This window comes from Sparus aurata, chromosome 3 (assembly GCF_900880675.1).
Source record: "Sparus aurata chromosome 3, fSpaAur1.1, whole genome shotgun sequence".
Taxonomy (NCBI): Eukaryota; Metazoa; Chordata; class Actinopteri; order Spariformes; family Sparidae; genus Sparus; species Sparus aurata.
The window spans coordinates 32,648,646-32,661,077 of NC_044189.1; the positions used below are offsets into that span (position 1 = coordinate 32,648,646).

At 39.7% G+C, this 12,432-nt stretch overlaps 1 pseudogene; it reads right to left on the minus strand.

The window, feature by feature from the left end:
• Positions 1–1,774: 1,774 nt before the first annotated feature.
• LOC115578581 (uncharacterized) lies at positions 1,775–10,980 on the minus strand (annotated as a pseudogene).
• Between the last annotated feature and the right edge of the window lie 1,452 nt (positions 10,981–12,432).

Consider the following 12,432-nt stretch of genomic DNA (forward strand, 5'->3'; position numbering starts at 1 on the left):
TCGGGATACAGCTCTTTGAACAACTCATGATGTTCCATTATCAAATGCTTAAGAAGTACAGTCTGTCTCCGTGTAACAGACGGAGAAAATATAACATTTATTATTTGCAGTAAAAGCAGCAGCAAAAAACAGTTTTGGTTTCCTTCTGGCACAATGTCACCAAAAAGCAGAGGAATGTTTCTTACAAGACAAAGAGTCTGAATGGAATTGAGCCCTATATTTTTGCCATTACTATCCAAGTTTGTCCTTGTAGGTCAATTTTTGCGCTCCACATAACCATAGTCAAAGGCATACATTCTAGACAACAGATAAGATTTCGACAAAACATTTTCTGAGAGATATTCCAACAGTAACTTCAGCTCATACTGAGCCACCCCTTCAAGAATGTCATGCACAATGTCCAAAGAAAAATTATGACAAATAAATGAAAGAACTTTAAGCTGTTAAGAGTCGAGTTCTTTTTTAAATCAAACACGGATAACTTCTGTGGGTCTGACTGCAGGTCATTGCAGTGCATTTCAAAAAGGTCCTTTCCACGCAAGATTACCTTGGGGTCATCCTCATTGTAAACGTCCTGGGCATCATCTTTTTCGATCAAACATAATGACAAAAATAACGTTCACTGAAGGATTCTGTAAATCCCAGAATTGCGTGCATACCCAAGTTGTCCCCAGTTATCTGACATATAGTGCCATGGACTTTTTCAGCAGAAGGAAGCAGAAGGCCACAACTCTCAAGTGTTTTGATGTCATTAAGCAGTGGCTCTAGAATGGGATCAAAGCCATATTTCTTCAAATCTTCAGTGTGAAACAATGCAACCAAATGAATATTCATCAAGGCAGAGTTAAACTTTGGTGGCAGATTTCTGAGGAGAAAATATAGAGCACCCATTTTGTGAACACAACGTTTTGAACCCAGTGGGTTAGCAGTCTCAAAGTCATCATAGAACAACTGGATTTGTAAAGAATTCTGGTGTTTAGAGAACAATGGATGTGTCTCAGAATAACTTCCATCACAAAAGTCCTGAATTTTGAATTTTATCGTCTCCAAAATTGGTATGTAAACAACTGTATCGTTCACTGGGACTTGATCATAAGTACCGGTTTGTTTATTTCGCCTTGTATCAAATCAAATTCTTAGAAATTTTTCTACTGGCTCCACAACACCCCATTTCTTGTTGAAATAATTCAATCTTCCACCTTCAGTATTGAAGTTAACAAACGGGTTTTCAAAAGTCTCCAGATCTTTTTCCAATGTAGCTCTTACAGGATTATCTTTAGGCACAGCAGACAGTACTTGCTGCTTAACCTGAAAGTGCAGTCCACTAGCATGTCTTCAAAATCACCAACAACTGATGACACAACACTATTTGCTATGCCACTTCCTTGTAGTTAAAAAAAATAATTGAAGCACAAATATTTTCTGTATTTTCTTTGTTCCTTTGACCTGATCCATTGTCCTCAAAACACTCAGACTCTGGGTTTTGCATTACACTTGTTCCAGCAACTTCTGAGGTATCTTGGAGCATGTGGAAATTAGGTTGAAATGACTCTGGCCTTGCTGCATCTCCACTTTGACAAGAATCCTTCTCATGAGAACTAATTAAATGTTTTTTGAAACCTGAATATGTTGAAAACTGATGCCTACAACGATCTTGTGCACAAACTAACTTAAACCTGCAGTAAAAACTGTGATCAAGTCTCAGATGAGAGATCGAGGACTGGCAGGGAACATGCACAACTTGACAAATGAAACACTTAAACATTTAAGTACTTTAGTTGAAGACTTTAGCACGAAACTCACAAACTCTGGGAGACTCATTTGTTGTTGCTACATCAATATTGAAAACTGTTGTTTGCACGAAGGTTAAGAGCTGGCCCAGGTACTCATCGTACGACAGGTTGAACACGTAGTGGAATTAAAACAGTTCATCAAATGCACCCAGCGAGCTAGTGGCTTGGCAGGGGATGAGCTGTTTGTCCACAACAATGTAGAAAGTGTCAATCCTGTTCCTGGTTCGACCAACAGCAAGGATGTATGGTTGTCTACCATCTATTCCCCGAAGGTGTTCATCCAAGCTGCAGCATGACTAAAAACAGAACGGTAACATTAACACCTTATGTAGCTCCACTAGGTAGTAAAGCATGAGGCCTGAGATCGTTTCAAAACAGGGTTTATTCACAGTCACCGACCGACCTGTGAGAACTGAAGAAAAAGAAAGTAAACAAACAATCACATAAATGCTAATGCAGAATTCTTAGCTTAATTTAATTACACAAATACACCAATAAAACACACCTCGTAGGCTGCTTACTACCAAAGGGGCTGAATCTTGTCTTTTCTTCTATCTTCGTCTTCTTAGTTTACTTTTAATGTTGTAACTCTTTATCTTTACTCAACTTTACCGAGTGTGGAGACAACCAACCATGAGGTTTCTCCCTTGCCGTGCTCTGCCAGGCGGTGTTTCATTAAAGTGGTACCGTTTAGAAACAAAAACAATCAATGAGCCCGCCTCAACTGAAAGGTAGGTAGGAACCAAAAATTTAATAAATGAGAATGCACTAAACTGACACCTTACACTATCAAGTTTTCAACTGCTCACTTGGGTCTGTACACCAGAAAAGTTGAGTTCTTAAACAAGCCATGTGTCCCAAAGAAGTCCTCGCAGTTGAGCAATTGTAGCCAACGTGAAGACGTTCAGTTTAGTCCTATTGTTTGACTATGCTTTTCCAAGTCATTTTAAATTGAGTTAATACATATAAAATACTGGCTAGCTGGATAAAAAAAGACATGCATACCTTGTGAAAGTGCAACATTTTGTCCACTGCATCACTGGGGCTTATCTTGGTCCTCTTCCGTCCAACTGTGGGTGGCAGGAGATTGACAAGGAGCAGCAGAAAAGCCATGTCACCGTCCCAGGCTATCAGGAGGATAATGAGGTGAAACAAGCCATTAGTATCAAGTTGGAATGCACAAAGTAACCAGCACTTGCTGTTTGGAATCAAAATCATGTCGATTAGCTGACCGGTGTTATCATTCTCTGTCAGTTTCTCAGCAGCTTTTAGAAGTCGGCACAGCTCAATGACTGAGTCAAGTTTTTGGCCTCATTGATAGCCTTGGCCCTGAAAGTTGTGTCCCACTTCTCAAGCATCTTGGAGGCTGTTTCAGCTCCAAACAGCAGAAGGAAGTCTTGATTCAGCTGTTGATCACATAAGCATATAAATACACAAAATTCAAGAAGGTCAGAGTATTTCAAGCAACAAAACAATGAAGTGTAAATAAATGAAATGGGCAACTCACCAGCCCGTTGACATCTAATAACCGTGGAAATGTTTTAAAGACATCTGTGGTTCTCTGTGGGTCATGCACTAGATCTTGGCGATATTGAAAGGTCATCTTCCTCTTCTGAAACACACTTGCTTCATCATGAGAGTGAATGAGATATGATATGGCTTCCCTGCAAGCATCTCCATCAAGCTGTTCAGGCAAAGTGGCTGCCAATCTTCGGCGCTTTGGTCCTTGTGCTTGAGCCACTGGAGCTGTCTTGGCTGGTCTTTTTACTGCATTCCTGGACATGGTCTTAAGGCGCCATGCTAAATATCCAGTGCCTTTCTCCGCATCATAGAAGTGCTCCTGTTAAGATATTTTATAAAACATTACGAAAGTCTTATCATTCCTTGATTTTACAAAAAATGTGGTAACAGTATTAAAAGGATAATCACTTTAAAGTAGGTTTGCCATTTTCTAATTCATGTGTAGTATCCTATTGCCCGAATTCATTCCGATTGCAAGACGAGGCATTTTTTACTAATTTGATGTCATTTTGCATCCTAATGACAATCTTAATGGCAGAGTTGAACTTTTGTAGCATATTCGAGTTTAAAATATTTTGTTAGGCTTAGGTGGTGTCAATTATTTTTAACAAATACAAGAATGTATAAATGTCCACACTATTTTGATTAGCATCTATGAAGCATGAATCATTTTAACTAATATCCCAAAACCATTGTCAGTAAAACTGGTGTGTTTTCTGGAAGTCATCATTTTTTAAACTTACATAGCCCTTTGGAGAAAAAGGATCCTTCAGTGAAGGAAAGAGTGTTATAATTCCCAGGGCATATTTCTACTTGTGTTTACGGGAAGTCATCCTCCTTTAGAAACAACATTACAAATCAGTTTATACTGTGTCAAACCACAATAGATGTAATCAGATGCTACTGCTCATATAAACAGGTCAAGACCATATTCTTAAAATACAAAAACATACAACTGAAAAATGCCCCACTTGCTATGTTAATTCAATGCAATGTTTTTATCATGATAATCTTTCTTAATATAATGTTTACAATCCAACAATTCACTTAACCCATGGCTCTCAGTCATATGGCTAGCCAATATGTCGACAAGTTGTCTCCGGGTGCGGTGAGTGAGCGACTTTTCTGCCTCGTACTCTTCAATGACATCCTCACTGCCAGGTTTGCAAAGCAAGGCATTTTTTACCATCTATTTGTGTAAGAGAAAATCAAGTTTTCAGTGTACAAATCAGTCTTTCAGGATAAAATTGTTTTAACAATATACCACAAGATTAAGAGTTAAAATCACAGATTCTGGAGGGTTTCTCACACAAAAATGGATCAGCAATTTCAGCCAAAAAATCTAACCAATTGTTTAACTGATTATGTGAGTGCAATATGCTTTGTGATGAAACAATGTTGTTTCTTATCTGCCTTAGATTACTAAGTACAGAGCTATTAGCTGAACCCAATCATTCTAAATGTCAATACTCTGATGAGAAACTAATTTAGTTTGACACTTTATGATGGTCAGCAATGTAAATTACATCTGCTGCCTTTGACTACCTCTTTTGCAGCCTCTGACTCTGAAACTTCTGTGGTAGGCCTGGGTCTGACTTCAGAGCTGGACGTACGTCTGCCTATGGGAATCCCATATTCCATTCGACTGGAGTTGTCATTGTCGCTTGAAAAAAGTGATGTTTTCATATCCGTGAGGGAGGATGATGTTGAATGATCTAAAGGAGAGCAGTCCAAAAGAAATAAAACATAACTGACATGCCTGAAATGTAGCATTTAGTGGTTCCCCAGACACTTGTTAAAAATCACACCTGATCCCACATTTTGAAACTGTTTTTGCAATTAGATACAGAAATTTCTTTTAAATATATTTTTTTAATAATCTACTTTGTTATAGTAGTCAACGCAGAGACATGAGCTCTCAACTGATATTTGTGAAGCAGAACCCTGAACACTGATTACAACTGATTTTATAACAAGACATACCTTCCTCTATAATGCTGTCTTGTGTTGTTGGACTTGGACCAGGATCGAGCTGTATCTCAAGAATGAATTCTTACTCCAGTGTCTGAACTAGGTAGTTGATAGATTTCATGTGATCAGAATCAGGTTACAAACAATAACTACACACTTTTTCTAAATATAAGATGGAGTAAAGAATACAGTTAAGAAATGAAATAGTATAATCATCGACTTTGTTTTTCATACCCCATTGATTTGGCCAATTTTTAATGATGATTATGTTCTAATGAATATCAAAGTAAGTTACTACTTACTTTTCACTTGTGGTGACCTAACCAATATCTGGTTTTTTATTGATTTATTGATAACAGAAATGTACCTACCTGCATCAGGAATTCTGTCGCGTACTGTCAGGCATAAATCTGGACTGGCCTCTATCAGCTCAGAAAAGATGTCTTCCTCAACTACTGTGTGGGTTTCATCAAAAGCATCAAGTTCAGTAGCATCAGGAAGCCCAAACTTGTATTTGACTGAAGGAAGATAATCATGAAAACAAATAAAAAAAAATACATGATGCTGATCTTAAGGTGCAGTAAGTGATTTGCATTTGTGAGTAGAAGTGTTGAATAGCTCTACTTTCCAACAGTTGTCAGTGCTTTAGGGTGTTTGTCAGTAACATGGATCTCCCAGTCTCTCTGCTCTGCAGTAAACAAAAAATAAGTTTCTACTAGTTCTCTTCAGATAGGCTGAAATAGGGTGTAGGATACCAGAAAATGTCTTTTCTGCTTACTGCAGAGTGGAGGACCCATATTTCTGATAAAACACTCTGAGCTAGTGATGGCTGTCACAATGTAGACCACAATGCTAACACTTTTTGGGGGGCATAGATGCAATTAAGCACACCACCTTTAAACTGCTCTTTAAGGATGGCTGATCAAACTTTTCTCTTTAACATCTCTGAAACTACATAATGCTTTCACTTGTGCAGTAACCGCAGCGTCAGAATGTTGTATTTTGGCCATTTCCAACACCAGTGTATCCAATACAAAAATCTTTTTTTGCAAATTGATACCCAAATTGAAAACCAAAAGTGCCATCCTAAATACATAAATCCTTGTGTTTATTTGTTGTAAGGGCAACTATGAAATGGCTACTCACCTTGAGCGATGAAATCCAAAAAGGTGAACCCTGACAGTAATCGGATGTACTTCTTGGTATTCTGGTACTTCACCTTGAGCAACATTGCCACATCTTTAGACTGCACCTTGTAGAATAAGTGGAGAAATGTGTCTGTTAAACTTCATGCTTCACTGCTGCATAATTTCTGCATCATGCTAGTGATGTTACGTTCACGAATGATCCGATTCTTTTGAACAGCTCTTTGGTATGAACAAGGGGGACCGATTTATTTGAGAGCAATTCATTTAACCTCTTATCTTGAATAGTCACTTGCATTGACGGTGTAAAAAATAAATAAATTAAAGGGCTCTTGGAAAGGAACGGAGCAGGGGCGAAAATCCCATTTCATAGTTGGGGGGGACAATAACCAGTAACATTTTAGAGAATAATTCCAGGGGGGGACAAGGAATAAAAGTTGTAGCCTGTCTTTTATACAGCATCTTTTACTGCAATTTGACACTTAGTCTCTCTATCTCTCCAACAGGCAGGCAGAAGACCTTTCTTAGCACTGGCTGAGTCCACCTGCACATGTCTAGACTTAAACCCAAATGATTTAAATCTAATTAACATGTACACGTGCAATGAATAAACTAATTATCAGGCAAACATCTAAGTTTGTTTATCAGATTTCTCATAATCAGATAACTGCCTTTTTCCAAATGAAATATATCAGATTATGCTATTTTCTCTCTCTCACACACAGTGTTGCACTCTTGCACTGTCAGCATGTTCAAATCAAATGTTTTAAAAAATGTTGTCTAAAGTAATGATAATTACAATAATTGCATTATACTGTATTAGTCCTTACCCTACCTGTATACAAGTTCTTGTTTATTCACCCAGCAATACAAAACAATGGTATTAGGTGGATAGTGGCAATAATATTTTTTACTGTCAAATGTGTACAACTCCAGAATGAATATCATGTGTAATAATAGGATCTCACACTTGTGACAATACTGCTAAAAAATCTGTTGAAAATTCATTAAGTTGTGATAATGTAATTGGAGATTGACAGAGAATGCAACATTTGACTCAGAAATGAAATAAAAATCAGTTTTAAAAACAAAGTAGGTACAGTATCTACTAGTTAACTGAACATATTTCAAGACAATTAACTCTGGATAACTGGATTAAACCTTCCTGGAAAAAAATCTAAAATGTCTGTAATATCTGATTCTGACATTTATATCCAGACAGTCTTTTAGAATGACAAAAATAATTATTACTGCTCTTGTCCTGTCCTGTCCTCTCCCTCTCCTCTTCTCTCTGTCTGTGACTATCACTATCTGTAGCTTTTAACTTAGTTTAACAGCACTCGTAACTGAGTAGGCTTTTGAACAATGCAGGATAAATGTTGCAGACAGCGACAGTGTGTTGTTGTAACTTATGTAGCTATGTCTGTGTGGTATACACACCTCTTACCCCGCGAAGCACGGTGCTAGCTCCACCCGTTGGAAAGACTGTGGGGTGGACTCAACCATTTCTCGGAATGGGGGTGGGGGGGGACTAAATCTTTAAAGATGTGAATAGCACATTATTGTGCGATTAAATGAGCACTGCTTACATTGTGCTTTCAATAAATGCAACTGCATGTTCAAAAATTATTAATTGTGTCTCAAATTATTCTAGGGGGGGACAGCTTTACTGGAGGGGGGGACTTTTCCCCCCCGTCCCCCCCGGATTTCCGCCTATGGAATGGAGGCATAAGATCTGACTCCAGCACCACTTCGGCCTGTTGCATGCGCCTTGACTTGCCTGGCCCAAACGGTATATTTTCAGTGAGTGTGAACACGTTATCAAGGACAATGGTTAGTTGTGTGTTTGCGTCAATGAGAATAAACAGGTGACGTCCGTGCCTGATTAAACGGAAAAAGTCTGAAAAGGGCTACAATTTCTCTATGACGACGACGGCACCACCCCTCCCCCACATTGTTGCGCAGTTTTAAAAATTTGACAACCACTCAACATCATTTGACTAAAAAAACGTTAATTAATCCACCACTGGTCACCTTGGTACATTTAAACACATTAATTTTAAACACCTGATATTTGGCCGGATAATTAAGTTGCCACTCAATAACTTTGTTTTAAGCAACCACTTGTTGCCAGCAAACGTGAACGTAATAAACAGCTTGTCTCAACTAGCGTCAGTGACAATTCAGTCGCTTCACACCCATGATATGTTAACACGACTTCATACAGCGATTACCATCCGTAGAAGTAAATATATTCGGTTCTTACCTTGTTTAAGCCGTGTAATCCACACGTCCTCTCCCATTACCAACAGACGTGAGTGAAAAAGGCGCGCACGTCCAAACTGGATGTGGCGGAGTGAATGAAACTCAGTCACAGGTGTTAACATTTAACCTGCTTGATTGACAACGCTCGCAGATCTATTTGCTCACTACGAGTGTTGAAACAGCACCCAAATCAACACCCACCAACTAAGAATTATTTACACTGAAAAAACAACACTACAGATTTTGCTGTGTATTAAATGGAAGCAATCAGATGGAACACTGGATCAGGTATTTTGGTTTTACATTTAGGGCATTTAGCAGATCCTTTTTTCCAAAGCGACTTACAATAAGTACATTTGTCACAAGAGAGAAACCACGACATATCAGTCGATGGAGTAACAGAAATATAGAAACAACTGTCAAGCCTTCATCTGAGGATTATAACAACTATTTGTCAAAGATTCTTTCAGTGCTTAAGTGCTATGATAGAAGTGCTAACGATATGAACATACAAGTGCATACATTTTTTTTATTTGTTTGGGGGGGGGAGGGGGTCGGCAGGGAGTCATGCTATGCGGGGTCAAGGTGAAGTCTGAACAAATGAGTCTTGAGTCTTTTGCGGAAGATGGAGAGTGGTTCCGCTGTCCTGACATTGGTCAGGAGTTCGTTCCGCCACTGAGGTAGAGTTTAGATTCTCTGCCCGAGCCTGAGCTCGAGCCCGACCCTGACCAGGCCGATATTTCCCGTCACTATCCTCGGGCCGGGTCGGGCCGGGCCCTTGATCAAGCATTTGTGTGTGTGTGTGTTGTTTTTTTTTTATAATTTCAAATAATGACTGTATTTCTAGCTAGAAAACGTGCATCTCTCTCCTCCCTCCATGTTGTTTGTGTCACTGCGTGGTTTTACACGTGACTGTCCTCATGCTGAAAACATGACTTTTCGCACACGTGACGTCACTCCCCGAGACGCAAGAAGAAAGCAAAAATATATATTTTTACTAAGGAAAATGTCCAAAATAATAGTAACGCACAGTGACTTGAATAAGCAACTTTAATCTGATTACTGGTTTGGAAATACTCACGCGTTAGATTAATCGTTAAGGAAAAAAAGTGGTCAGATTGTTACAAAGCGGTGAAGTTGTCTCGTCTTAGGTGTTTTGTCTCGTGTACTTCCTGTTTTATTTTGAAAATTCTAACTACCCTCTCGTTTCAGGTCACTTGCCCTTCCTCATGTGTCCCTGGTCTGACGTCACCCTGATCCCTGATTGTTTCCACCTGTTCCCCATTACCCTTCTGTGTATTTAAGTCTGCGTCTCCCCTTGTCTTGTGCCTAAGTGTTTCGTCTGTTGATCACCCAAGACCTTCGTCACAGCCTTGTCTTGCTAAGTATCAGTCTTGTCTTGTTGTAGTTTTGATATTCATTGGTTTTTGTTTCTGTCATTTGTTATGCCTCGAGTAGAGTGTTTTTTTGTTGTTACCTTTTGGAAGTGTAGCTTAGCTCACAGTTTTGTTTAGCCCTTTGCTTTCCTCCAGTTTGGAGCGATTTTGAGTTTTCTTGTATTCTAGTTTAGTCAGTTGTTTATAGCCGTGTTTTCCTCCTTGAGAGTGTTTTCAGTTGTAATTTTTAAGAATAAGATAAGTCAGGTTTAGTTGTGTGTTTTCTGTTTTCTTGTTGAAGTTCCCACCGTTGGTGTGGTTTTGTTTTCTCCCTTTTCTTTTGTTTTCTGCTTCGCCTTGCAGGTTCAGTCAGGTTCAGGTTTTGTATAGCCTTTTCAGTTATCACTCTGTCTGGTTGCATGAAATAACAGAATAAAAGCCTGTTGAATTTTGATTCTACACTGCATCTGAGTCCTCCTTTCAGTCCAGGCCTGACACAGATTAGAGTAACGCGTTACCGGCATCACCGATTGTGTAGTTTAAGTGCAACATGGAGCTTGAGAACGTCCGTTATAACAGCCCACATATTCAAAAATGTTGGGTTTAAATCAGGCTCGGGCTCATAATTACAGTTAATGTGTCTGGCCGGCAGGGCTCGGACACAACGTGCACGGGCTCGGGTCAGGTCGGGCTTGATTTTGTGGGCCCGATCTAAGCTCTACACTGAGGTGCCAAAACAGAGAATAGTTGCGACTTCGCTGAGCGGGCTTTGTTTGCTCTAAGCGATGGAGGTACCAGTCGGCCAGCTGACGTAGATGAGGGATGTGCTCTTCCTGGGGCGTGTGGTGTGACCAGTGTTTGGAGGTAGACGGGTGCAGTTCCGTTGACAGCCTTGATGGCCAGCATCATCGTCTTGAATCGAACATAGGGGTGGGCGGATCAATCCAAATATCGATAGTATCGATACCAAGGTGAGTATTGGTATCGGATCGATACTAGCGTGATGAGATCGATATTTTTGTTGTAGTTTCTCTTCTATAAATTCAGCAAATCACTTGTATTTCTTCAGAGTTTCTGTGAGCGCAGCGTCTCTCTCAGTCCTTAAAGCGCAGCGCTCCTCTTCACCTCTCCCCCCCCCCCCCCCCCCCCCCCCCCCCCCACTCAGGTTCACTGTAACTGTAACTCAAAAATATATACTTATATTAAGATATATAACTTGCCTCAATTATATAATAACCCTTTTGTGTATCTGTTGTAGGAACATCAGTATTCCTATTTAGGCTACATGCAGATAGGTTATAGATTTAAAGCCCCTGTACGGAGTTTTTAACTGGATATACAAAAGTCTCTGGTTTCTGCTGATGTGTCTGTGTTACCTACAACAGCAAATGAGCCCATCAGTGTGAAGATACGCTTTTTCTAAGTAGTCTAATTCTATACCTCTGAAAGGCCTTGGTCGGGTCGGACCACTGATGAAACGATTTACGGCAGTCAGACCGGAACTGACGACACTCAGCATATCTGTTTTGTTGCTACGCTAGCCAGTGCTAACCGAGCAAAAACTTTTGTCATGGCTGATAATGAGACAATGAAAAGAAAAATAATTCGAACCGAAGACCAACGAAAGGCCGAGAGGGAATCCGATCGAGCTAGGGCTAAACACGGATAAACAATGGCGATTCCTTCGAGAGATGGAGAGAGTTGCGGGGCTTGAAGGGATTCAAGTCGGATCCAGAATTTGCCCGATTCCTCCTAGACAGGTATGTAAATTTTATTTCATTTATGAAATGTATTGCGGGACGTAGTTTACAGCAATACATGAATTTATATTGTTACAACAAAGCTGGCTAACGTTACCACTAGATTAGCTCTTGATACTACACTCGTAAAAACGACAACAAACGTCTTAGATCACGCATCCATTTCAGCTGTGTGTATCAGCCCAGCCGACCTGCAACGATGCATCGGTAATATCCTCTGTCATTATAAATGATTCAGTTTCTTACTTAGAACAAAACATCCATCACAATCACTTTGACTTTGCTGTAACGCTAGCTCTGTAGCACCGTGGGTAATATTTATAGCTGGGAAATTGCAGTGCAACAGCAGCATTACACACAGTGACAATAGTGCAGTCTTTGCATGTTTAGCCTATGTCACAGACATCACGGTAATACAGTTAGCTTACAACGTAAGATATTATGTTGGCAATGCTACTGCAGTTTTTTCCAATGCTGGGTTATTGCACTGACAATAAAATGTTACTAAGGTAAGTTGACAACTAAACTAAACAGTTCTACTACCGAGTTATCTAAACTGTTGGTTGTAGGCTTACTGAACTTAGATGTATGTCTGTGTAAA